The sequence below is a fragment of the Leptopilina boulardi genome, unplaced genomic scaffold (assembly GCF_019393585.1).
Source record: "Leptopilina boulardi isolate dan_hultmark-lab unplaced genomic scaffold, ZJU_Lbou_2.1 LbouV2_202, whole genome shotgun sequence".
Classification (NCBI taxonomy): domain Eukaryota; kingdom Metazoa; phylum Arthropoda; class Insecta; order Hymenoptera; family Figitidae; genus Leptopilina; species Leptopilina boulardi.
Genome location: NW_026137755.1, coordinates 368,547 through 393,660, shown reverse-complemented (window position 1 = coordinate 393,660; position 25,114 = coordinate 368,547). Strand labels below are relative to the sequence as shown.

Below are 25,114 nucleotides of genomic sequence, written 5' to 3'. Positions count from 1 at the left end.
ATTTTAACAATATGAAAATTATTTTCTTTCTTTTTAAAAAATCACTAATTTTTATTTCAGTTCAAATTGAGAAATAAACTATGCCACCTGCGAGGCAAAATTTTTGTTGCTTTTTTTCATTTTGCATTGTGAAAACTTTGATAATTAACTCTTTTGATATTAATTATTTTCGAAAGTTGATCAAAGTTTCTTGAAAGCTTGCCAATCTTCTTATCCTCTCCTTATGTGCGCGTCTCTCTTCTCGTCTTTCCCGTACCTCAATCATAAAGAGTACCGGGGAACAGGATCCTTTGTCTACAACTTGAAGTAAAGCGGGGTGTTTCACGATTATAATTTAACGACGCCGGCAACGAAGCAAAGTTGGCCCTAGAAATCAATGCGGAGACAAAAGCAAACGACTATACTACCTCTCTCTCTCTCACGACGACGATGGAGGTGTGTGGGTCGACGTCATCATTGTTGGCGTTATTTTGAACAGTGAGAATATAAGGTGGGTGGATGTGGGATAAAGGGGGAGGAAGAGGTCGATTTTCGAGCTTGGAGTGTCATAAGTATTCCTGGTCCCGGTGGTGCTGAGGCTGAATTTCAAAGTACCATCGTATTTTCCACTGAGATAATACACACTTGAATTGCTTCGATAGTCGCGCGTACACTATAGATTGTACGCATGGATCCATGCAACAAAGGAGAACCTCTCTCTCTCTCTGAATTCCTTTTGGTAGTCCTTAAAATCCTTTGAAAGAAAATTTTAATGGTCTTCTCCGATTACATTTTGACCAAAGAAATTTTCGATATTTTTTTTTTTATTGCGACGACTTGATACAAATGACAACTTTCCGGCGCTTGCACAGAAATCAAAATTAAACAATCAAAATTAAAAACAAGTTTCCAAAATTATGTCTTGACTCAAAAAAAGAAAGGACAAGTGATAACTCTCGGATGAAAATTGATATAAATGCGCGTTTACTGGAACATATTTATAAATCAGAAATTGAATTCTAATTATCAGAAAAAGTAAATTGAGGGGAAAAAATTTCCTCCCTATTATCAGCGATAAATGAAGCTATGGGAAATAAAAGGATTAGGGAAAAAATTTTGTTAGAAAGAGAAGAAAAAAAGGAGGGAAGGTTACGAATATATATTTCTATATATTGAATGAATCTCCTCTTCTTATTGTATCCTCTTTCTCTCTCTCTCATTTTAAATGACTCCGAAACCAACACATATTCCACTTTCCACGAGTTACCCAAACATTTTGTGGCGGGTATTAAGAAATCTCAGCGGACGTTTGGCGGTAGGCCAACATTCCTGATGAATTAAAATTCCGCGCCAAACGAATATATGGAATCTCTCTCTCTCTCTCTCTCGCGTATGTGTGTGGCCTCGCGCCAATTCGAAATCCTATAATAATCCAAAACAAATTTTAATTAAAATTATTCTCTTTTTTTTCATTATTATAGGGATTTTAAAATTATTTGGTTTATTTGATACATAGAAAATTAAAAGGCATTAAAATAAGCTGCAACGCTTCTTATTTTAATCCATTTTGGTATTAAAATAATCAAAATTGGATTAAAATAATAAAACGTTGCAGTTTATTTTAATGCCTTTTAATTTTCTGTGATAGGTAGAAAACATTTTTTTTTCAGATTCAATTTCCAAGTTTCGAAATTTGTAATTTTGGAATAACTTCATCGGGTCAATTTTCAATCAAATCGGTTTAAACTTTGATCACTAAAGTTTGAAGCAGTGAAACTTTAACTACAATAACGACAAAGTGATGAAATTTCAACAGTTTCCAGGAGTAGGAGTCTTGAAACTTGGAATTTGTGAAGAATTCGATTTTTTTGCAATTTATTGTTATATTAAGAAATTTTTGTAGAAAATTTTTCTTTTTTTTTCTAAATTGCGTAGTATTATTTTTTTTATGAAGTATTTAAAAAAAATTGCAAAAAAATATTAAATAATAATTGCGGGACTTTGTAAAGACAAGGGATGACTTTGTTTAAAAAAGACAACTGACAACGTTCACTGTAAAAAGAAGATCTTATTTTCAGATGAGTCTTAAAATCAGCGCTAGTAGCGCTAATGGAAATTGCATTGCGTAAATTCAGCAAAGCTGCCTTAAAAATTTTGCCTCTTAAAATAAGACCTCTTTTTGGCCTTAAAATAAGACTTTCTTTTTACAGTGTTCCATAAAAACGCGTAAACATTGGATTTTTTTAGCTTTAGTGTCACGACTGAACCAAAAAGACTTCAATTTTTGATTAGGATTCAAAAAATTAAAAAAGGACATGTAATAACTAGAAAAATGAAATCAATGCCTTTCCGACCTATAACGTGATAACTACAATAAAAGACAACTGACAACTTTCCGGCTTATGTCTTTTCGAGCAAAACAAAAACAGAAAATATTTTGAATTAAAAATGTTTTAACAAAATTATAATTCTTTGAATGGTATAACATTATATATTTGAAATGAATTTTGAAACACATATAAGCTTTCAAAATTATACAATGTTAATTCCATCCATATTGTACACGTTTCTCTATACAGTTTTTGAAAGCACACACACACGCTTTTAGGTGAAATTTTCAGTTTTCGAGATCTCATGCGGACTGGAGATCTCTAAAGAGATGTACATCCATAGTGTACAAAGTCGTTGCTTGCGGCCCTTTCATTTGTAAACGAAATTACAGAATAAGGTTGAGAACGTTGATGGTGGTGTTGGGTGGGTAGGAGGGTGTTGAGGTGAGGACGTCAGGGGTACCAACCAACGACGACGACGACGACGAGTGTGTGGCTGATGGTAGAAGAAGCAAGAAGGGAATAGCACTCTGAAGCAAACGGCTCAAAGGAAATTAAGGAGCATTCACTCCAGAAGGAAGCTTCCACAGAGAAATATCGTCTTTGCCGCGACTTAGAGAGAATGGTGATGAGGAAAAGGAGGAGAATCCTAGAGAAGATGAAACTCGAGACTATTCACGACTTCTATATAAATTCGTCGCGTACACCCTTCTTCTTCTTCTTCATCCCCTTTTACTCAAAAACGTCGAATTCATCCTCAATTTTTTATTTAATTACAATTTTAATTTAATTTACTTCTTTGAGGTATTATAGAAAATAGGAAAGAATTTTAAGAAATGATGAGGAAAAATAAAAAAAATGTGTTTCGGAGAAAATGATTAAAAGAACAGGAAAAGTTACCATAGTTTTTTGATTCGTTGAAGGCGGGAGTAGTCGTCGTCGTCGTCAGGGCGGCATTTCTCTCGGTGCTGTTTTTCATCCCTTATTTCGCTCTGCCGTTGAGGGTGAGACTATTAAGACGGGGGTGGCAGCATGGCCGCTTATCCGGGACTCCGCCCTCGTCTATATGTATATATATATATATATATATACGAAAAGAGGGGAAGAGAAATTGGAAAACTTGACGTCAAACTATTTCGGCATTTATCACATTTTTTTCATTCCTTTCAAACTTTACAAGAAATTATAAGCACCTCGACTTTAATTCGAAAAAAAATCGTATTTCACTAATTAGAAAAATTTATTTCTATTTATTTATTTAATACAGAGGGGCAAAAAAATCTTTATCCATTCGTAAAAAGTACCAACTATCGAACAATAAAATTTATATTTTTCTAAAATTTAATAATTATAATTTTTTATTTTGAACATTGTTTCCAATTTTTGCCACTTAATAATTTACAAAAAAAATATCATGGCAAATGGATCCAGTAGTATCGAATTGAAATCACAAACTGACCAAAATAGTGCGGCTCTTGAACTGGACACTGGGTACCCCTTCCTCTAATACTCTCTCTCTCTCTCTCTTGCCCTTTTGTCGAAAAGCAGCAGTCCCCTGAGAGGTCCCCGATACATATATGTGGGAAAGAAAACCAGTTCGTAACAAGACAGCAGACCAAGGATGAGATGGACAATCATTGCTCAGAGGTCACTTGATAGAGAGAGAGAGAGAGAGAACAAAAAATTTTATTCCTTTGCAAAGAACCAGAAAGTAAACCTGTTCCAAAAGGTCAGTGCGTGGCACAACTGACCCACTGAAGGGACGAACGTTCCTATCAACCCATCACACACTCTGCTTCCGCCAATTTCACTTTACAATCTTCATTCTTCATTTACTGATCGTGGGAATTGTTAAATTGTAATTTAATTTTACCTCCCCCTCAAAAAATTTTTTTTTCTGGTTATGAAATTTTTATTAAAAATTCAATTAAAAATTTGATTCTTTAATGTGAAAATTCGAATAAATTCGAAGAAATTAAGTTTAGGAATTATTCATGTGTTTCTAAAATTTTAGAGAATATTCTTTTTTTTTGCCGGAAGTGAATGAATCCTCTTCCTGAAACTTGGCGAAACATGTCTGACCGGATTGTATTTAACCAGTTCTTTTTTGTCACAGTAAAATACAATATTATTCTATGTATAGAACGAAACAGCTTTTTTGAATATTGTCCAGTTGAACCAGTTTTTAAAAAAATTATTTCCTGAACGGCAGATGCTTTTTAAAGGTGTATAAATTGATAAAAAATGTATTTTTTTCTACCCCTCGCATTCAAATGTCAGCATTTTGAAAAATAATTTTCCATTGCTGTATACGTAAGGAAAACAATTTTTTGGGGTGTTATATTGATAAAAGGATAAAAAAAAGAATGTCTTCTTAATTTTGTCATTCATCTCTATTTTTTTTAACAATAAAAAAAGGTTTCTATTCAGACATTTGGTGTTGACGTTAACACACAGCTCGTCAAAAAAAGGGAAGTTGATACTTTTTCTATAAATGGAAAAATTATTCTTTTGAATAGAATTTACGTGACTATACATTAGAATTTATTCTTCTTTTTAGATATTTTTTTTAAATTCATTTTTTATAAATGTAATTATTGTTTAAGAAACTGAGAAACTAATTTAGTTAAAAATATTTTTACGGTTTTTCTACTAATTTGAAGAAAAAAATAGAATAATATTATAATAATTATTATATATGTATTGACCAATTAGAATTTTCGTGAAGAATATAAAGAATAGCACAGTGTCCAGCTTATTTTGGGGCACCCTTTAGTTATTCCCTTGAAGTCATTAGAAACACTATATGGTTATAACAATGCCTCGGTGCGGTCAGTTGATCATTAATAAGCAATTATTCCCCGCCTCATTAGGCGACACAAGATTCTGTACCTAACAATGGTGAACAGCTAAATTGTAATATATATATATATATGCATACATGTATGTAATTTTTTTATAGAATATATAAATTAAGAAAGAAAGTTGTGTCGGTGTACACTCACACAAAGAAAATACAGAGATAAGTTCTATGTGCCTTTCTATTAGAACAAGCGGAGCCTGAAGGCATTGGCACCCCTCTGTCCACATCTGAACCGGTATTGCACTCCTCTGACCACTGGTCAGTCGTTCAGATTAATTTTATTGGCGACGACTTCTTCAGAGTAACGGCCACGGGGATATTTAAAAATTTTTTTTATATATTTTATATATATATTTTTTTTAAATATATTTTTTACTTTTAGAAATATTTCACTCAACACATCCTTTAAATATTATTCTTAACGCTCGGGGATTTTTTATAAATATTTTATAAACTCCTCACAAACACGAGCTGGAAAAGTAACGCTAACAAGTTTCTAGATAATTAAACTGTATGGAAACTGTCTAGTTTCTTGATAGTCGAACTATATAAAAACTATCTAGTTTCTAGATACTCGAACTATATTAAAACTATCTAGATTTTATATACTCAAACTATATGGAAACTATCTACTTTCAAGATACTCGAACTATACAGAAACTATCTAGTTTCTAGATATTTGAACTATTTTAAAACTATCTAGTACATCTAGATATTTTAGAAAGAGCAAGACAGTGAGACTATCTAGTTTCTGGATGCTGTATAGAAACTATCAATAATATTTAGAAAGGTTTTCATAGTAATACTATCTAGTTTCTAGATAGTTGAAATATGTAGAAACTATCAAGTTTTTAGATTCTCAAACTATACGGAACCTATCTAGTTTCTAGATACTCAACCTGCGTGGAAACTATTTAGTTTCTGAGTACCCGAACTATACAGAAACAATCTAGTTTCTAGACATGTGAACCATGTAGAAAATATCTAATTTATGCAGATTATTTAGAAACGTAGGATAATGAGACTATCTAGTTTCTAGATACTTGAACTGTATGGAAACTATCACTAAAATTAGAACGGTTGGCACAGATCTAGTTTCTAGATACTTGAACTCTGTAAAAACTATCTACTATATCCATATTATTTAGAAAGTTGAGAACACTTACACTATTAAGTTTTTAGATACTTAAACTATTTGTAAACTATCTAGATTATTTGGAAAGGTTCGCACAGTTCTACTATCTAGTTTCTTGATACTTGAACTATGTAGAAACTATCTACTGTATCCAGATTATTAAGAAAGTTGAGGACAGTTATACTAATTAGTTTTACAGTTACTTAAACAATATGGAAACTATCTAGATTTTTTGGAAAGGTTCGTACAGTTATACTATCTAGTTTCTAAATACGTCAACTATTTCAAAACTATTTAGATTTTTTAGAAAGGGCGAGACAATGAAACCATCTAGTTTCTGGATCCTTAAACTATATGGAAAATATGTAGATTATTTACAAACGTTTGCAAAGTTTTACTACATAGTTTCTAGATACTTAAACTATATGGAAACTATTTAGATTATTTAGAAGGTTCAGGATAGTTGAACTATCTAGTTTTATGATTTTCAAACTATATCGAAACTATCTACCGCATCTATAGATTATTTAGAGTATTTAAAAAAGTCTAGATAGTTATTCTGTATAGTTTCCAGATACTTAAACTATGTGGAAACTATCTACATTTAGAAAGTTTTGCACAGTTATACTATCTAGTTTCTAGAAAATTTAACTATATGGAAACTATCTAGATTATTTAGAAAGGTCAGAACAGTTATTAATAATGGGTTCAGAATAGGTTTTCTAGACAGAACCTATCTAGTTTCTATATTGCCTCGTTTTCTATATTTTATTTCTCTATATTTTTCTAAAAAGGTTATTTAAAAAAATTAGTATTTTTTTCTATTATTATTTTTTTTTTTAATTATTATTTATAGGCTGTTAAATTTATATATATATATAACCCAATGCATATGGGGTATATGGTTACACACGTCAAAGACGCGAGAATGTGTCAAGTCATGTGCGCTCCTGTTCGAAGAGTAAGTTGAGTATGAGTCTAGGGTAAATTTGCAAGTACATCCTTGTGCCATCGATAACCTCGTCCTGCGTCCTCTTTGCAATTTGCTTCAGCCATAGATTGCACCTGCATGGTCTATTACCGTGCAAGTTCGTCTACGCGCGCGGGAGTAACCTGACCTCAAACCTTGTACCTCATCCTTCTCGTGATGGAGGCGTCCCTATTATAAGTTGCGAACAAACTTTACTTATAAGCTCGCGCGACTACTCTCCGCATGCGCCCACTATTACTATATATCTATATAATACCTCATCCCTCACCAAAAACCCTTTCTCATCATACTTACATACGAACGAGTTACGAACACACCAACTTTCACACAGTCTCCCACCCCCCCATCTCTTTCTCCAATTTGAGTTTATAGAAATATACAGGACTTATGTAGATTCATGCTCGAACTGACATCTGATATACATTACAAAAATACTGTATATGGGTGCGATTCTCGCACGTAACAATTTCTTGTCATTTATATTTTTTTATGAAATAAGTTGACGAAAAGAAAACTTTATCTGGAACAGCGATATATGTTTCTTTGGAATAAGGAAAACTTTCCCTGCTTTAGCGAAATTGAAACCGTTGTTCCAGGTGAAAATATTTTTGTTGTACCTTACTAAAAATAAAAATTTATGTTTTTACTAAAACACGTGCAGAAATTTTGCCAGGGTCCAGATAGGGGCCTGATCATATTTGTGCAGAAATTTTGCCAGGGCTCAGATTGGGGCCGAATTAGACTGCCCTATTAGGGAATAAAACGCCGCGCCTAATGTGGCCCTGATTAGGAAATCCATAATTTTTGGTCGCCCTGATTTGGCCCTGATCAGGTGTGGCGTTTCATTCTCTAATAGAGTCCTGGCAGGGCAATATCTACACGGGTACTGCCCTATTAGGGAATGAAACGCCGCGCCCGATGTGGCTCTGATTAGGAAATCCATAATTTTTGGTCGCCCTAATTTGGCCCTGATCAGGCGTGGCGTTTCATTCTCTAATAGGGCTCTGGTAGGGCAATTTCTACATGGGTACTGCTCTATTAGGGAATGAAACGCCGCGCCTGATGTGGCCCTGATTAGGAAATCCATAATTTTTGGTCGCCCTGATTTGGCCCTGATCAGGTGTGGCGTTTCATTCCCTAATAGGGTCCTGGTAGAGCAATTTCTATACATGGGTACTGCCCTATTAGGGAATGAAACGCCGCGCCCGATGTGGCCCTGATTAGGAAATCCACATACTTCACAATAAATTCAATAATTATTAATATTTTCAGTTAAATAAAGTGTATCCCGTGTAGAAATTGTCCTACCAAGGCCCTAGTGGGGAATGAAACGCTGATCGGGGCCAAATCAGGGCGACCAGAAAATGTGGATTTCCTAATCGGGGCCATATCAGGCGCGGCGTTACATTCCCTAATAGGGCAGCCTGATCCGGCCCCTATCTGAGCCCTGGCAAAATTTCTGCACGGGATATAGTTGTATTAATTTAAACACTGGAAAAAGAAATATCTTTAAGATGTTTTGGTAGCGTTTTTAAGACATTAAGATGTTTAAAATATCTTGATATCTTGAAAACGCTACCAATATATCTTAAAATAAGATACTTCTTTTTGCAGTGTATAAAAATGTATAAAAAATAAAAATCAATATTAGTTGTGTGTCATGGTGAAGCCTTTTTTTCATTAATATTGCAGTAAAAAAAAATTATTGTTGAAAATAAATTTTATAAATATGACGTCATCAACGGAGAGGTCGTATTGAGTTGAGAGTTCGAAAACTCCATCTTCAGTAGTATAGTGGTCAGTATCCCCGCCTGTCACGCGGGAGACCGGGGTTCGATTCCCCGCTGGAGAGAATTTTTTTTTTTTTTTTTAAACAAATTATATATAATTGCTAAATTTTTTCTAATTATAAATAATTTTTATGTTACAGGTAATAGTCATCATCTACTCGTATGTACATACATATATACTCAGGGCAATGAAATACTTGTAGAGTACGTAAGTAAACTAAATATAAGAAACAATTTTTTAAAATAATTTCTTCAAAATATTCTGAAATCAATATTTAGAAGAAATTATTTCATATTGGATGGAAAAATCTTTTTTAATTTTTCTTTTAGTAAAATATATATAGTATTTTTTGCACGCAAAAAAAATCTTTATCTAGAACAGCGATATGTTTCTCTAGAATAGCGAAAACTTTTTCTGTTTTCGTGAAACATATATCGCTGTTCCAGTGAAACTTTTTGCTGTTTCAGGTGACCATTTTTTAACGTGTTTATCATTATTAAAAAAAATTATTATTCTAAATTAATATAAAATTTGATATATTTTTATTCGTTTTTATGAATAAAAAATAATAAATAATAGTAATTAAAAAATTATAATTATACTTGCGTTTCTAAGGATTCTTATCTATCTTTTTTTTATGTTTCTCTTTAACAAACCTATGTTATTCGTAAAGGTAGTATCAATCTAAAGTAGGTAGTAAAACGCCCTCGATAAAACACAACTCACATTAAGGCCCATTGTGTGGTCCCTATAGGCGGTTTTAGCTCCACCCTTTGTAGAAACTATGCCTCGCCCTCGATTATAATCTTCCTTATATCAAAAATGGTAGCTGATAAATACATTTTTCTTTAAAAAAAAAAAAAACAAATTTCAGAAAAATTGATTTCATTTATACTAAACTAAAAAAAAATTATTTGATTTAAATATACATTTATTATTAACAATGAAAATATTTTTTCTGTTTAGTTTAGTTCAACTAAAAATGATTTGATTCAAAAAAATTGGGTTTCAAATATTTATGTGGTTCAACTAAATATTTTTTTGCTTTAAATAAATATTTATTTGCTTCAAATAAATATTTATTTAGTTTCAAGTAAATGTTTATTTAGTTTCAAGTAAATGTTTATTTTTTAACAGTCAAGTAATTATATTTGATTCGAATAAATTTTTTGAAATATTGTATAATTATTAAGAATAAAAAAAAAACTATTGTCAAATTTATTATATTTTTAGTTATTACAAGAATTAATTTTTTTTCATTTGCATTAGAGAAAAAAAAATTGACAAAAATAATTTTATTCCCCTGTGAGATATGCGGTGATCGATTGAAACAAAAGTTCTACACAGTTTATCAACCACTTAGTAGATGGCGTTGCTGTTATATTCCAAAGGGTAAAAGAGGGTTGAAGAAATTCGAATCATTCTCGCTAGATGATGTTACGCTCGTGGCTATAAAAAAAAACCCCTGGGGTATCAGAAATCAGAGTAAAGGATTTTTTTTTTATAATATTCGTTGTCCCACAAGAATCTGTCTCTCGATTTTTACGTTTTTTCCCCCATCATCCGCCCAAGATTTGATATTAAAATATTTGATTCAAATAAATATTTATCTGAATTAAATAATTTTTATTTGAGGTCAATTAAATTTTATTTATTTCAAATATACAAAAATTATTTGATACAAATAAATATTTATTTGATACATAACAATAGCCAAGTAACTGATTATTTGAAGCAGAGAAATTTTTTTTTTTTTCAATGTAAATTTATCAATTTTAAAGAGGAATTTAAAGGATGCAAGAGGAGAGTATAAAATATTGCAAAATTTGCAAATTGAAGCCAATCGATTGAATGTCCTACGCGTAGTGTAGGTTCTCACTTGATTGAAGGAAGGGTGCAAATAATTATTTGCATCCCTCGCTTTGAAACTTGTGAGTACTGAAATTCTTCCGACTTCGTTGTATACATATATATATACACGCAGGTCCCTCAGAGAATTATTAAAATCCAGATTGAGATGATCATGTCCCCATTCCACTGTTGCTTATTCAACCCCGAAATCCTTGCTTGCGGGCAGAAAACAAACCAACAGCATATACACTCAAAACATTGTTTATTTATTTTTTCACATTTAAATATAAACATTTATTATTCTAATTATTATTTATTTAATTAGTTATTTATTTCAAAACTTTTTTTTTGTAACATTTACATATATTACTATACTGCTCTACATTATATGGGAAATTATATAAAATCTTGTGAATATTGTATTTATATTGGAGAAGGAATTTTTTTTTTGATGGTTAATTTTTTTTTTTTTTTTTTTGCCTTTTTTTCGTATTGAAGAGCTCTTTCGATCCTTCGAAGGATTAATGGAGTCGCGTCGTCGACGTTCTCGTGGATTACTTTGGAAATTTTCTTACAGCCGTGTCTCACGAAAGAGACTGCGGGTGTTGGGGTAAGGTCGAATTTTCATTTATCACTAGCCGACGACGTCGCAAAATCTTAGCAAGGGTGTCCGAAGAGATAACGAGTTCTTTGCTAAGCTTTTAGCGACTTCTTACTCGAACATTAGGCCCCTTTCTCTCTCTCTCTTCTTGAATAAAAGATTTCTTTCCAAACTTTTGATTGTCGCACGGCGCATTCTTGTTTATATTACGCAAAACCAACACACTAATTGCGCAAAAAAAAGAAAAAAAACTTATTATATTGCAATAATTTAGAACCTTTATTTAGATCAACATTTTCTATTTTTTATATATTATTTAATTTTTCCATATACATAAAATTTAAATTTTGATTTATATTATTTTTTAAATAAATTTTTCGAATATATACATGTAGAATTGTTTTTGATATTTGTATGACACATGAAACTTTTCGACAACATATTGAAAATTGTATTTGCGATAATAAATTTTCGACAATATAAACATTTCGATATTCACATTTTTGACATTCTTAACGTTGCAATAATGTGTTTTTAATTTGAAGAATTATTTATTTACTATTGTGTAAAAATTTTTGAAATAAAAAACTATTCTAAACCTATTCTAAATAATCTAGATACGCTGGAAAGTTTTAAAATAGTTCAAGTATGAAACTAGGCAGTATAATTTTTCTGACCCTTTTAAATTTTCCAAATAGTTTCCATATAGTTTAAGTATCTAGAAACTAGATAGTGTAACAGTCCTGACCTTTATAATTAATCTAAATATAGTTTCTACATAGTTCTAGTATCTAGAAACTGGATAGTCGAACTGTGTGAACCTTTTTAAATGTTCTAGATAGTTTTCACATAGTTTCCACATACTAGAAACTTAATAGAATAACTATATTTACTTTTCTGAACCCTCTAAATAATTTATAGATCCGCTAGATAGTTTTCATTTAGTTTAAATATCATAAAACTATGTAGTATAACTATCCTGAACCTTCTAAATAATCTACATAGTTTCCATAAAGTTTAAGCATTCGGAAACTGGATATTTTCACTGTCTTGACATTTCTAAATAATCTAGATACACTGGACAGAATCTATATCGTTTAAATGTCTAAAAACTAGATAGAAAAACTTTCCTGACCTCTAAATAATTTACAGATGCGCTAGGTAGTTTCCATATAGTTTCAGTATCTAGAAACTAAATAGTGTAACTGTACGAACCTTTCTAAATATTCTAAATAGTTTCCACGTAGTTTAAGTATATGGAAACTGGGTAGTACATTTGTACGAATATTTCTAATTATTCTAGATAGTTTCAAAATAGTTTAAGTATCTAGAAACTTGATAGGATATTTGTACGAACATTTCTAATAATTGTAAATAGTGTTCACATAGATTAATTATCTAGAAACTAGGTAGTATAACTGTGGGAACCTTTCTAAATATTCTAAATAGTTTCCACGTAGTTTAAGTATATGGAAACTGGGTAGTACATTTGTACGAATATTTCTAATTATTCTAGATAGTTTCCAAATAGTTTAAGTGTCTGGAAACTTGATAGGATATTTGTACGAACATTTCTAATAATTGTAAATAGTGTTCACATAGATTAATTATCTAGAAACTTGATAGAATATTTGTGCGAACATTTCCAATTATTGTAAATAGTTTCCACATAGTTTAATTATCTAGAAACTAGGTAGTATAACTGTGCGAACCTTTCTAAATATTCTAAATAGTTTCCACGTAGTTTAAGTATATGGAAACTGGGTAGTATATTTGTACGAATATTTCTAATTATACTAGATAGTTTCCAAATAGTTTAAGTGACAGAATATTTGTGCGAACATTTCCAATTATTGTAAATAGTTTCCACATAGTTTAATTATCCAGAAACTAGGTAGTATAACTGTGCGAACCTTTCTAAATATTGTAAATAATTTCCATATGGTTCCAATATCTAATAGGTAGTTTAACTTTCTTGATCTTTCTATATAATCTAGTTATACTAGAAAGTTTCGATATAATTTGAATATCTAAAAACTAAATAGTCTCCATCTAGTTTGAGTATCTGGAAACTAGATAATTGACATATGACTATTTAGAAACTAGGTAGTTTGTAAACAGCTTAAGTATTCAGAAACTAGATAGTTGGCACATAGTTTGTGTATTGAGAAACTAGATAGTTTTTATATAGTTCGACTATCTAGAAACTAGATAGTGTCCATACAGTTTTCCATATAGAAACTTGTTGATCGTACCGTTACTTTTCTAGCTAGTTTCTGTATACTTTAACTATACAGTGGCTATATATAGAAAACAGTAGAACACTATATCGTAACTGTAATGAAACGTGAAATAATTCCACATTATCTCATTCTTTTTCCTTTGTTTTTTTTTTCTTAAAAACACTAAAAGCACCCTTTTTTTTTATTTGCCAATAAAAATAATCATAAAACCTTTGCCATTCTCTTAAGTATCCCGTAGTCCCACCTCCCCTCCAAGCCTCAACCATTATGCCAATAGCTTTTCCGATTTCTCGTTTCCTTACTACCACTATTACTATACATATATACAAGTCCAAGAGAAAAGTATTAAAAATAAAGCTCTCGCGACGTCCACGCCAAAAGTTATAAAACGCTTGTTACTACTATCGTTGGCTCTCTCTCTCTCTCTCTCTCTCTCTCTCTCTCTCTCTCTCTCAGCAATGTTTAATAATTACACCGGTCGAAGAGTGGGTTGAAAGAAGGAGTCGAGGGTTTTTGATAAAAGGCAAAAGAGAGAAAGAATGAAGATGAGGGGGCGGGTGGTTCGAAGAAGAGAAAGGTGGGGGGGGGTGAGTTTGTATCGTACATAGAGAAAAGTCTTTTCGCGTATATATAAAAACTCTCGAGGAGTCTTTGGAAGGGATACGCGAGAGAAAAAGGATCGCGAACTTGCTTCTGTATACCGCCTCGAAGGATGGAAGAGGTTACATAGAAGGGGGTGGAGAGGGGGTGGCAATGGTGAAGAAAAAGGAAAAGAAGGATGAAGGCTAGCGTCGAGGGAGATCGCACTGTTACGAAGGAAGGAAAAACGTCGAGAGGAGTTGGTGGAAAAAGGAGAAAGGTGAGGGTGAGAGAGTGAGGGGGGGGGTGGGGGTGGAAATAAATTGAAAGCAAAATTGTACTCGCACAAGAAAATGGAATTATTCCTCGACGCTGTTCCGCCGAGATACCGAGAGAAAAAGAGAGAAAGAGTATAAAAGAAAGAGAGAATGAGGTGAGGGAGGTTGTCCGAGATGGATTCGGGCTCCATTGTATTCGCAAGGAAGAACCGGAAGAGAGAAAGAAAAGGGGGCGGCGGATGGGTGGGGAGGGGGGGGGGGTATATAGAGTGAGAGAAGAAGGTATAAGGACTTTTGAGAAATTTTCTTCCGGCTCTACTGCCGAGAAAGTGAAAAAAAAAGAAGAAAAAAAAAACTAAGTTCAAAGAAGGTGTGGGGAAAGGTCTTACGAAAGAAGCAAACGCTGCTCTTTCAAACTCGTTTTTTTTTCTTCTTCTTCTTCTCTAGATAATAACGATTCTTCTGTAAACTATATGAAAAAAGAAAACGCTTTTTAAAAGTTTTCCAAATGGTTTTATTTGATGTTTAAGAAAAGTAAATTTTCACATATAATATTTTTTATGAAAATATTGTATTTATAAATTTTGTTTTTAACTATTTTGTTTCCTAATTTCTAGTCATTACATCCTTTTTTTTAAAATTTGTTTTAATTACTTTTTAACACGCACATGAAGAGTCGTTTGTATCACGCAATTTGTAGAATTGTGTGGAGCGTTAATCAATTAACTCGCGCGCGTTTTATCTCTTCTATATATAACGTTTTGAGAAAAAAGGTATATTTAAAAATTATTAAATTTCTTTTTACCAAAAAAAAACATTGTTTTCGAAATAAAAACTAATTTTTAATTTCCATATATAAACAAAAAGGAACTTTTAATCAATGTAAAATTGTTGTATAAACATAACCTATACATTTGTTTAAATTTTGCGTCCTACATATTTAATAACAAATTATTGATAAAATTTATTAGAAATAAGACGAATTGTTTTGTCTAAAATAGATATAGAATATTCAGAGGAGTTTCTAAATTTGAAATTTCTATAGCGAGAGAGGACTTGTACTTTGTGAATTTCTCGCGTTATAATGCACTCGCACTGATGGTCAAGGACCTGCCTACGTCTTTAGTGTGTCATTGAATGAACGTTCTTAGGTCTCTCGTAAAGCAAAACATAACGGTAGTGTGTATAACTAAGTTCCGTCGATAATGTCAATTAACGGAAAACATGACTGGGGTAATTATATTCCCACGCGTTCCTACGTATATACATGCTCTATAAAGTATATATACAAACGTATATACGTTCACTGTATTTAACATGGATGGACCGATATTTGTATAATATATAGTATCAAACACATAAAAAAAAATCATCAATAATTCAAATAGATTATTTACATGTAATTAAAATCAATAGAGAACATTTCTTATTTTATATAATTTATTTCTTGCGTCTTATATATAAGCAAGACTTTGCCGTCGGGTAAATCATAATCCAAATACTAATTTTGATTTTACATTAATTTTAATTTTTTTGCGAAGTAAAACTATCATAAACATAACCTATAATTAATGGCTTTAATTGAGGTAGAACTATCATAAACACAACCTATAATTATTGGCTTTAATCAAGGTAAAACTATCGTAAATATAAGCTATAATTATTGGCTTTAATCAAGGTAAAACTATCGTAAATATAACCTAATAAAAGTGTCTTTATTGAAGGCAAAACTATCCTAAACATAACCTATAATTAATGGCTTTATTCAAGGTAAAACTATCATAAACATAACCTATATAATTAATGGCTTTATTCAAGGTAAAACTATCATAAACATAACCTATAATTAATGGCTTTAATTAAGGTAAAACTATCATAAACATAACCTATAATTATTGGCTTTAATCAAGGTAAAACTATCGTAAATATAAGCTATAATTATTGGCTTTAATCAAGGTAAAACTATCGTAAATATAACCTATAAATAACGGCTTTAAGCAATGTAAAACTATCCTGAACATAATTTATAATTTAATAGCTTTTAATCAAAAAGTAAAACTATCATAAACATAACCTAAAATTTTTTCTCCTATGAGGCCCCATAATATTATTCGCATAAAAAACAATAGTTTTTTATACTTTATAAAAAAAACCGATGATAATTTTTTTCATATCCAAATTTTGAAAAATGAATTAAAGAATTTTTTTTTTTTTTTGTGAAAAACGGCAATTTGTAGTGTATAATTAATGCCGCAGAAACGATATACGAGCGAACGTGAAAGCCTACCCAATAAGGTTCGCTTGCACTCGGTCTTTTGAACGCGCGACCTGTGTATATACCTACCCCATAGGTATATAGTTATCTATGCCTATCTATCCTTTATTGAATCTCTGTGAGGAGGTACTTTGGTCTCTTGATAACACTAATTATATGCTATACACATATGTAAGTAAACATCCATCAAAGGCATTTTTTTTTATTACCCCACATATACAAATATTATCATAAAAAAAATAAAAATTTAACCCTATAAAGAATAAATAATGTCAAAAAAAAAAAAATTAGAATTGAAAATGTGGGGTGTGAAAAAAATTTAGTTGATCTAAATAAACAAAAGTTTGGTTGTTTCAACCAAAATTTGGTGGTTTCAAAACAAATTCAAATCAAAGTTCGGTTGTTTCAAAACAAATCCAAACCAAAGTTCGGCTGTTTCAACCAAAATTTGGTTACTCAAAACAAATTTTTTTCCTCAAACGGGCAGACAACTTTTCGCCGCCAACTCATCCCCGTGTACCTGCTCAGCGGCAAATTTTCGTCCCCGTATGTTCCCCCACTACCGGCCGTACTGTACCCCTCCGTTCAGTTCATTTTGGGTAACAATTGAATTTTATTTGATTTTAAATTGAAAATTTTAATAAAATACATTTTTTTAGTATAAAATGTAGATCTTCTTCAGATCTTCTTCAATTCAATTATTTAACAAATTTTAAACTAAAATAATTCTTCATTAAATTAATTATTTTTAATAATTTTAATGAAATTCATCACAAATTCAATTATTTCAAAATTATTTTTCAAATAAAATTTTTATAAAATTTAACAATTGTTTATAATTTTAAAAAAATATCGCAATAAAATTGAATTATTTTCAAAAATTCCAATTCAAAATAAACTAAAATTAAATTATTACCCAAAATTTCAATTAAAATTTAATTATTATCCAATATTTCAATTCAAAATCAAAGAAAATTCAATTATTTTCAAAAATTTTCAATTTAAAATCAAATAAAATTCAATTGTTACCCAAAATGAACTGAACGGAGGGGTACAGTACGGCCGGTAGTGGGGAACATACGGGGACGAAAATTTGCCGCTGAGCAGGTACACGGGGATGAGTTGGCGTCGAATCGTGAATCGCCCCCTCAAACAAATTCAAACCATAATTTGGTTGTTTCAATCAAAATTTGGTGGTTTCAAAACAAATTCAAATCAAAGTTCGGTTGTTTTAAAACAAATATAACACAAAGTTCGGTTGTTTTAACCAAAATTTGATTGTTTCAAACAAAGTCTAACAAAAGTTCGGCTGTTTCAACCAAAATTTGGTTGTTCAAAACAAATTTTTTTCTTCAAACAAATTCAAACCATAATTTGGTTGTTTCAATCAAAATTTGGTGGTTTCAAAACAATTTCAAATCAAAGTTCGGTTGTTTTAAAACAAATACAAACCAAAGTTCGGTTGTTTTAACCAAAATTTGGTTGTTTCAAACAAAGTCAAACAAAAGTTCGGCTGTTTCAACCAAAATTTAGTTGCTTAAAACAAATTTTTTTTCTCAAAACAAATTCAAACCATAATTTGGTTGTTTCAACAAAAATTTGGTAGATAATTTTTTTTTTACCGAATTTAAATATCGCAAAAGAAAAGATGGAAGTGCGATTTAAAAGGATTGGAACTTATTTATAGTAAATCTCGCGAGGGAGGGACATTAATATTTTCATCCCTTGGAGAAGTGGCTTTCTCTCTCTATATATATATATCTGAAACTCCTCGGACCGCGGCACAAGGGTGAAAACCGCAAAAGGGTTGAATTTGCCGGCTTCTCCATCCTTTAAAACATTCGCAGCTTCCATCTTGCCGATATTATTGACGTTTTTTGCCACCCCTATTTTTCCGAGCACCCATCCCACACCATTGGGTGTGTGGGGTTGATGGAACCGTGAGGCGAAGGAAGTGGAGGAGGAGGGGGGGGGGTGAAAAGGGAAACCAAGGGGGGTAGACGGGCCAAGAGGGAAGTAAGACGGCTCTTATTCGCGCGGGCTTTTTAGAATACTTTATTGACTGAGCCTTCGTGGAAAAAGGGGGTTGGAGGAAAGGGGGGGTTGGGGGAGAGGGTGAGATCGCTGTGAGGGTAGCAAGGGAAAAACATTAGGAAAGACTGAAAGCAAGACGAAGAACGAATAAGCGACCGAGAGCTGGGCTCTCGCTCGTTTCTCTTTTCTTTCACTATATATAATTCCTTCTCTCTCTCTTTCTCTCTCTCTCTCTCTTTTTCCCTTATTCCTTTTGGCTCTCTTTCTTGTTCTTTTTAGTCTTTTGCTCTCTTGCTCTCGTTTTTGAATTTAAATACGAGACCGGTACCTCTCTCTACCCAAGAGCAGCGCAACCCCCGTGACTCTGACACTGTCTTTGCGAGAAATTAATGAAGCGAAGCGTATATATATATATATATATATATATACATATATAGCTATACCTACTGCCAAGAATAAGATGGTACAAGAAAAAAGTCTTTTTTTCTTTATTCTTGATCTTTCCTCTTCTCTCGCTTTTTCTCGTCAACGAGAAAAGTGAAAATAAAATTATTAAAAAGGTTATACCTCAAAGGATATATATAGAACTGAAAAAAAAGATAAACTATAAGCGCTGTCTTAAGCTGAATCAGTGAAAAATTCAGAGAATGAGGAAAAAAAAAGTTTTTAAATAGTTTTATATTTTAATAATTGCTCAAATAAAATTTTGTGCCAAGTTATAAATTTTCCTCAACAAAAAGTTATAATTAAAAAACTCAACAAGAGTAAAAAATGTTTTTTAATTTTATTTACATAATAATAATATTAATAATAATAATATTAATAATAATAATAAAAATAATAATAATAATTAATTTAAGGTGCAATTATTCAATGCAATTATTTGCAGTAGTAGTTGCAATTATTGTTCTGTATAAATTTTCACAGTGATGTAAGAAAGTAAATTACATTTGTTATTGAAATTTTCTCTCATAAATAAACAAAAATAAATATTCTCTGGCATGCGATTGTGTAATTTCACGTTGACTCCCGCATTGTAATTTGGATTTTCACTTTCATTTTAACTATTATAGTTTCACTTTCAATTTTTGGTGAAAAATTCCAATTAAAATGAAAGTGAAAAACAAAATGAAAGTAAAAGTGAAAATCAAAAAGGAAAGTGAAAATCGAAAATATAAAGCGAAATGAAAGTAATAATTCAAAGTGAAAGTGTAAATCAAAATGAAATTAGGTAATTATTTTTTTTTACAATAAAGAACGTTGAATTTTCAAAAAAAAAAAAAAAATTACTTTTTTCGTTCATTAATAATGAAAAATATTTTTTTTTTCTTTTATTCGTAACACATTTCTAATTTAATGAAAAATTATTCAGTGAAGTAAAAAATAATATTTTCAATGACCAAACAAAACCAATGGCATAATATTGATTGCCCCTGATGAATAAAAGTTGAAAGATAAATGAAAATCTACAATAATGACTATCGGGGGGCTAAATTCTAGGCCATATGTCTCGAGTGACCCTTTCTTTGTTGACCCTTATTACCTCCCCCCCCCAAAAAAAATTGCGAACAAAACTCTATTCGATACAACTTTTTTTTTCTATTGCCTAAAAATTTATAAATTTTTTACAGCTGCAAAAAAAAAATTAACTACAAAATTTGACAGTAATTTTAATAAAATAAAAATTTTAATTAATTCAATTCGAAAAGTTTTTTTTTTTATTTTTTGAAATGTATTAATATTTTTGATAGAATTTAAAATATTTTTTATATAAATAAATAAAAAAATATATGTAATATATAGTTATGATACTGCAAGAATTCAAAGTTAAGGTAGTAAGTGTGAAAACAAGACTTGAGAAGTTTTCGAAGGAAAACTCAATCGAAGGGAAAGTCGATTTGGATTACCATCGCCGTTCTCGAAAAATCCCACTTCCCTTCCCCCCCCACCTCACCCTTGTTCATTCTAAAGTTGTTTCGTCAGACGAGAGCGAAAAAGAGGAAGATCTCTTCTCGTAGACCTTTTTGCCCCTTGGCCATCATCCTACCCCTCTCTCACACTCTTACTATTTCCTCGAGGTAGAAAACTTTCTAATCGAGAATTATGAAAGTTATTTGCTATGCCAGAGATTCGAGGGATAAAAGAGAAAAAGAGAGAGAGAGAAAGAGAATAAGAAAGGGGTGAAGGACAGAGACAAGGGGGGGGGTGCTTGAAACGGGAGTTTAGAGGGTGGTCCAGATGGGTAGGAGGGGAGGGGGTCAGGGAACAGCGAGAAGAGTTTGAAATCAGAAAAAAGGAAGCGGAGTGTGCCCAGGGCAAATCGGTAATTTCGTTCTGCGCGTGCGGCTATGATATTTCCAACCACTACCTTCTTTACCTCCCCATTGCCGCACCGTTCTTCTTACTTTTCCTCATCCCTTGCAACGCGTTCGAGAAGGTAGCTTGAGACTCCGGGCACTGCAAAAGACAAGAAGGGGGCAGGGAAAGGGGATGGGGTAGGGGATTCGCGGAGGGTCTAACGGGGGATGCAAATTAAAATCCTCGCCATTTTCCCGTTTCTTATTTTATACGATGGTTCTCAACTTGATTTTACATTTTTCAAAAACAATATATTTTTTTGTCCCGCAGTAGCGAAAAAAAACTGACGCGCCGTTCTAATAAAAGGAACCTAAAAGACTGCGAAAAAAATTATTTCCTTTTTAATATGGGACATAAATTTTCATTTCTTTCTTTCACGTAAAGAATCCAACTTATATATGGGGGAAAAAATTATAATTTCACTTAGAACTATAAACATAACCTATAATTTAATCATTCAATTAAGGTAAAACTATGATGAACATAACCTATAATTAATGGCTTTAATCAAAGTAAAACTATATTCTAAGCATAACCTACTAATAGTGTCTTTAATGAAGGTAAAACTATCATAAACATAACCTATAAATTTCTTAAATTCCTTAATTTGCCGAATTATATCGATAAAAATATGATTCAAAATGAATGCCATTTTTTACGCGCCAATAATTTTTAATTAGAATCAAGTCAAGATTTTGAAAATTATCCCTCGATGTCGCCTAGTAAAGAAGTCGACGGGACAACAGTTGCATTTGACAACCCTCCATAGTACGGGACTAAGACAGATTAAGTATTTTAAATTGAACAGAGAGAGAGAGAGAGTTGGGGTTGTCGGTATATATATCGATGTAGGATAAGAGTGGTGCAGAGAAGATTTTTTTTTTCCTTTCTTATCTCAAGCCCATTTTGTCTCTTTTCTTTCTCCTTACAGCCTGAGGGAGTTTAGTTTTTATAATAAAAGACCATAATTAATGCCATCCTCGGTACCACCCTCTATCTCCTTACTTCTTTCACTTTAACTCCCACTTCTCATCTTCCTCTTCTTCTTCTGAAGAAGAACATTTCCTTCCTCTATCCGCGTTGAGAGTGGGAATTGAGAACCGCCCTGGACTTAACTTTTTTCACCCACTACAAAGTGCTCTAAAAAGTTTCTCATCTTTTTTTTTTACTTCGTTTTTTTTCCTTTCTTAATACTAAAAAAAAAACTGCACCTTTCTTCTTTGATTAAATATTGCTTTTCTCTGCTTAAATTATAGGTTTTTATTTGTTCACGTTTTTTCGTATATAAAAAAATTACAGTAGCTTTATAAATTTATTATATTATTAGTATTTTTATTATTATTACTATTATTATTATTATTATTATTATTATTATCACAATTATTATTTTTATTATTATTATTTGTAAATATAGAAATATTTAAAAATTTGCTTTTGAAAATTCGCGCGGTTTGCAAAGAATAGTTGGCGCTGCTAAAGGCGCTCTCACACCTTTTTGGCTGCCTGCAGGTTACCATGGCAACGCATGAGAGTGAGTGCGACAGAAAGTTTAAAAATTTGAATATTCAAATTTTCTGTCTCACTCACACTCGTGCGTTGCCATGGTAACCTGCAGGCAGGCAGGCAGCCAAAAAAGGTGTGAGTGCGCCATAACACTGAACAATTTTGCTTAGATGGCGCCACAACCCGCGAAAATTTAAATAAAATTTCTTTTTTCAGACCATATCAGGGCCCTAGTAGGGAATGTAACGCCACACCTGATCAGAACCAAATCAGGGCGATCAGAAAATGTGGATTTCCTAATCAGGGCCACGTCAGACGCGGCGTTTCATATCCTAATAGGGCAGCCTGATCCGGCCCCAATCTGAGCCCTGTAAAAATTTCTGCACGGGTATTGCAATTATATATATATATATATATATATATATATATATATATATATTTTACAATATTATATACGTAAAATATAAGAGAATTTACATAAAAAATAATTTAATTTTTTAATTTTATTTTATTTTATTTAATTTTGATACTAGCTAATGGAAAAAAGGTCAAATATAAACCTGATTGTTTTCACAGTAATTAAAATAAATTTTCTTTTGGGAATGAGAATATGCGGTTATATTAGAGACAATTTAACGAGAATTGGAACAATTGATTTTGATGAGATTGAGGTGTTTGGTGAAGTGTCAGAATATGTGGGAGAGAGAGAGAGAGAGAGAGTGAGGGGGTTATCACTTTCTCGCCTCTGGCATATATGTATTATATAACTTGTGTATATAAGCTGCCATTGAGAATCTACCGTGTAGTCATTAACTGAATTGCCTGGTGGGGAATAGGTAGAAAGGGTGTAAGGGGGGTGGGTGGGTGGAGATGGTCTAGGGTTATGGGGGTGGGTGGGGGGGGTGGATTGGCAAAGGGCGTACCTTCGAACGTTCGTAACGGTGGCGGTACACTCTCTCTCGTTCGATTCAATCGATTTCGTTTCACTGGTTTCACATGACGATAACACTGATGTTACCACCGTGGCCGTTGTAAGCCGTTAACTTCAACCAAAGCTAATCCACGCGTCCCTTTCTCACCATCTTCTCTCTGTCATCGTGATTCTCAAGAGCCTCCCCTCTCTCTTTTAGATAATCAAATCTCCGCGGGAAGATTTCAAATTAAATTACAGAATTTCACTTAGGTATATAAAAATTTTACTCGATTTTCATCGAATTATTTTCTAACTGGAGAGAAAGAAAACGAAAGAGAGAGAGAGAGAGAGAACTTTGACAAATTCCAATTATTTTTTATTTATCGAAATTTTTAACGTTTCAAAAATTTTACTAGCATTTCCTCCATTTTTATACCTACCCAATTAGGACGTAATATTACAGTAATTTTACCCGGTAATATTACATAGATATTACAGTAATTTTACTTGGTAATATTACACAGATATTAAAATTATGTTACGCGGTGATGTTACAGTAATATTACAGTAATTTTACCCAGTAATATATCAGAGATATTACAGTAATTTTACCTGATAATATTACACAGATATTGCAATTATGTTACGCGGTAATATTACTGTAATATTACAGTAATTTTACCCGGTAATACTACATAGATATTACAGTAATTTTACCCGGTAATATTACACAGATATTACAATTATGTTACGCGGTGATGTTACAGTAATATTACAGTAATTTTACCCGGTAATACTACATAGATATTACAGTAATTTTACCCGGTAATACTACATAGATATTACAGTAATTTTACCCGGTAATATTACATAGATATTACAAATATGTTAGGCGGTGATGTTACAGTAATATTACAGTAATTTTACCCGGTAATACTACATAGATATTACAGTAATTTTACCCGGTAATATTACACAGATATTACAATTATGTTACGCGATAATGTTACAGTAATATTACAGTAATTTTACCCGGTAATATATCAGATATATTACAGTTATGTTACGCGGTAATGTTACTGTAATATTACATGTAACATTACTGTAATATTTCTGTAATGTTACTATAATATTACCATATAATATTCCTATAATATTAAATTATTATAAGAGAATTTTCATTTCACGAAAAAATGAAGCCCAGGTGGGAATCGAACCCCGAACCCAATGCATATGAGTCGAGTGTTCTAACCAATAAGCCAAACTACTTTACAATATATTTATGTTTATGATGAATAAATCAAGTCGAGCTGCAATATTACTGTAATATTGCCGTTTAAAATTACTGCAATATTACAGTAATATTACGAGGTACTTGTAAATAAAAAAA

General features: G+C 31.8%; 1 protein-coding gene and 1 non-coding gene across 2 annotated transcripts in view; both read left to right on the top strand.

The window, feature by feature from the left end:
• LOC127278386 (uncharacterized) overlaps window positions 1–25,114 on the top strand; it is a 201,050-nt gene that overhangs the window by 83,817 nt on the left and 92,119 nt on the right. The gene's annotated exons all lie outside the window — the stretch shown is intronic.
• Window positions 9,079–9,150, top strand: Trnad-guc (transfer RNA aspartic acid (anticodon GUC)). The gene has a single exon. It is a non-coding gene; the product is annotated as a tRNA-Asp (tRNA).